We start from the raw sequence: 3974 nt of genomic DNA on the forward strand, positions 1-3974 counted from the left end.
GGAGTTTGTTACAGCCTCAGAAGAGAGGAGATAAATTCTTGGGAGAGCTGCAGAAGATATAACAGAGCATTGTGCACCACAGCCAAGCAATTTGGTCAGCTCCTTTGAGTTTCATAGGATGAGGAGATGATGTAGCTGAATATGTGGCATAGCTGGAGGGGTTAATTGAACGCTGTTTGATTAGCAACCTCCTGAGGGATCTGCTGCGAGACAGATGGAATTTCATCATTAAGAGTGCCATAAACCATCACTGATTGCTGGTGGACAAGAACTTCACCTGGCCCAGAGCAGTGCTGTCTGCAGCAGCAAAGGAGGAAACTGTGAAAGGCTGAAAAGATGGGTATTTATAAATACCCAAATCAACTGAGCTGACCAACCATAAAATGGAAAAATTCAATGAAAGAGCAGCTTGTTTTGCAGCAAAATTTGCATATGAGGTAACCCAGGGTCGTATCTGCCTCAGGATGGGACGTGCAGACAAAAAAAAGCAATGGTAGCTCTCAGAAACAACCTCTCAAATCCGCTATTTCATCCAGCATTAAAGGGAGGGAGCAGTGAGATTTTGATTTCGATGAGGCAGAAGATGCAAACAATATATGTTTTCTTAAAGGCAATGACAGACTTTATGGCTTAAATGTAGAGTTAAACTGCCTGCCAGTTTCCACAGAAGCACACACAACACCCACCAATGAATATATATCCCAAAGGGCCAAAGGGGGCTGAACCCACTGCTGACTGCCACACTGATATGTGGACTTGCTTTGGAGGACTCCTTCTGGGGACAGACTCTTGGTTTGTTTCTCTGAAACACAAATACAGAGATAAAATATGGATTTGTCCTAAATACCTAGGCCAAAACCAAAGCCTGTCAGATAGAGATTGTTTGCACGACTTAGAAGGGAAATGTCAACTAGAGCCCGCAGATATACTACTACTCTGTGAAAATACATGCAGGTGTATACAAAGGGTCAGGACATTTAGAAGGGAGAATAACGGGGATTTATGCTGGGGATGGGCTCAGACTGAAATAGCTGCCAGTAGGGTGAGCTCCCCATGCCCTTGGAGGGAGGATTAGGAGGGGTGGGGAAGGAGGGCATCACTCACAGCTGTTCTTATCTGCCTGGATTGTACTTTGAGTCCCTGTGTTTGAACCAGAAGAAATAAAAGGTTCCTCTGCAGCAGTTGAGCAAAAAGCCACAGTGAATCAAGTCTCCAGAGGAAAAAAACATCCTGCCCCTTGGACACGGGCTGTCAGGGCAGGGGTTGGAGGAGGTGCATAGCAGCAATCTGTGCAGACAGGGATAGAAAGGCACGGTGAGTATCCGATTACCAGGAGGGCAAAATTTACAATGAGAAGCTTTGGGGATCATCAAAGAGCAAATGAAACATCACTGAAGGGCAACCTGTGTTTTACAGCAAGAATAGGTGATGCTCTCAAGTGCAAGAGAAGTTATTTCAGTCACTGGGGGCAGCACAACTTCATAAGCAAATACCTGCTCTCTTGTGAAACCAAAAGTATTGTAAAATCAGAAGTGGAGTGTCTGGAGTACCTGGAGCACCTGGAGTACCTGGTGGGCAGGGAAAGAATTTACCTTATGGTAGTTCACTTGTGGCCTTTAAACAGGCCATCCACCTGGGAGGCAACTAATTTATGAAGCGTACTTAAGTCGGTTAAAAGTCATTATCATAGTTGCTCTCAAATATTTAAATTCCTTTAGAGTCATCACAAGAAAACCTGGGGAGAACTTGGTGCCAGGGGAAAAAGTCAGAGAGGATTCTGAGAAGTCCAAAGAGCTCTGAGGTCACGGGAAGTGCTTTCCATTTTGACCATTGCAAAGATCATCAATGCCACATCCCGTGCCATTTTCATACATAACGTAAAGGCTTCCAAAGAGTGGACAGATGGTTTCATCTTCAGGTCAGTGACTAAGGTAGAAAAGACTAAATTAGCTGATAAAAGAAATGTAAGTTGTTGTGCTGGGAATAAAACGTCACTGCCTGGATGGGAAGGACTTTATTTTTCTGTCAGATCATAGCCTACTGAAAGGATTCTTCCATGGAAAAAGGATGGGGTAGCCAATGCACCCAGACAAGAAATAGCGTGTAAGGTGAAGGCTAATGTAGATATCCTCCCTCTACCAAATGACTGGTACTGCAGAGATGGAGTTTCTCAAAAAAGAGAGGACATCTCCTTCCCCTGCATGGAAAGGATAACTTGGGTATAACACATGCTGTATGCACAATGCACAGTGTTATACACCAAAAATTATATCAACAGCACCAAGCTGTGTGGTGTAGTCAATATGCTGAAGAGAAGGGATGCCGTCCAGAGGGACATGGACAGGCTGGAGAGGGGAGGCCTGTGTGAACCTCACAAAGTTCAACAAAGCCAAGTGCAAGGTCCTGCACCGTGGTTGGAGCAATCCCAAACACAAGTACAAGCTGGGCAGGGAATGGATCAAGAGCATTCCTGGGGAGAAGGACTTTAGGGTGTTGGAGCAACTTGGTCTAATGGAAAGCATCCCTGCCCATGGCAGGGGGGTTGGAACTAGGGGATCTTTAACATCTCTTCCAATATAAACCATTATATGATTCTGTGATTCCAAGTGTCTGAGGCTTAAGATTGTATCAGATGATGTTTAAACATTGAAGCTTTTGTTCCTCTTGCATGAAGGAGCATGAGATACCTGTGCACCACTTGGGCCCAAGATGAGGGCACCTTCTGAGTTCCTTAGCTCATCAAGGGGGACACCTCTGCCATGTGAAGGAGAGGACATGAGTGCTATGGAGAACAGGTATGAAATAGTTGTCATGAAAGAGCCTCTGATTTTTAATGCAATGCATATGAACTCTGTTAGCAGTCTTGGTTGTTAATGTAATGAAGGGATAGAATATAAGTGTCACAGCAGTGTTAATATCTTAACCAGGGCATTGTGGAATGCAACACCCTCATTTTCTCTTCTCTGCAGCTCTGTGATAAATAAGGCAGCAGGTTCCCACCTGCAGTGCTGTGAGCAGTGTTTGGTTTTCTTCAACCAAACAGTCTCTTTGCTCAAGGAATCATTTTTTTTCCCCACCTAGGTTGAAGCCCTGAGGAGTCTAGTCTTTTTTGGGTAAACTTTTTCCTAAGCTATATGAAGTTATTTCCTTTTACTCCTTTTTCTTTGTTTCAAGAAGACCAAATGAGAAAAGCTGGGCTAGTCTGGAAGACTTTTATCTGCTCCCTGGAGGCACATCAGTCGGCACAGCAGCCCTGGGGAAATGTTTGTGATGGTGTGGGTGCCAGATGCATGCCATAGCCTGATCAGCCCAGATTTGGAGCCTACAAGCACTCTTAGAGGAAGATACAAGGACTCATGCAGGTAAAAGCTGAGCTTATTTGCTGGTGGAGGTGTGGAGCGAAGTGGAGCCTCTTCTTCCTTCCATTTCCATGTTCACACCGACTCCTACCACTGAACAGAGAGGTCAGGAAGATCATGCAGTGGAAGAGCTCAAAAGCAAACCCACATTGAGCTGGTTTGTGTTTGCAGAGGGGATAAAGAAACCCTCAGCCCAGTCAGTGGCTCAGCCGTGAGCACACAGCGAAGTGTGTGCTGCGCGTGGGACTGCAGCCTCCTTGCCAGCACCTTTCAAAATCTGAGCACAAAAGAGCACGGTTTGGCTTAGCAGCTGCTTTTTGGAGTTGTCTCTGGCTGTCATTTTTGGGAAGGGATGGGGGCAGGGAAATTGGGTTTGGCGGCAGATGGTGTTAAACAGGAAGGGAGGCAGTGTTTGTTTGCAAACATGGCGAGGTGTCGTTCCATTATTGCCCGGCGCTCTTGACAAAAATCAGTGTGGGAGCTTTCTGCCAGCTACCGCAGCCCTGCGACGCTGCACGGCAGATGCATCAACGCCAACCAGGGAGCAGGTCCCTGCCCCAAAAGTCCTCCCTGTGAGTGTGACAAGCAGGGGCGAACATGGCAGAGATTCGCTGC

At 46.1% G+C, this 3974-nt stretch overlaps 1 long non-coding RNA gene across 1 annotated transcript; it reads left to right on the plus strand.

The window, feature by feature from the left end:
* The first annotated feature begins 1831 nt into the window (after positions 1 to 1831).
* Positions 1832 to 3131, plus strand: LOC127461058 (uncharacterized). The gene is made up of 3 exons (XR_007899962.1): positions 1832 to 1918; positions 2675 to 2795; positions 3082 to 3131. It is a non-coding gene; the product is annotated as an uncharacterized LOC127461058 (long non-coding RNA).
* Positions 3132 to 3974: the final 843 nt, after the last annotated feature.

This window comes from Manacus candei, unplaced genomic scaffold (genome assembly GCF_025592945.1).
Source record: "Manacus candei isolate 608988 ecotype Guabito, Panama unplaced genomic scaffold, ASM2559294v1 h1tg000094l, whole genome shotgun sequence".
Lineage (NCBI taxonomy): Eukaryota > Metazoa > Chordata > Aves > Passeriformes > Pipridae > Manacus > Manacus candei.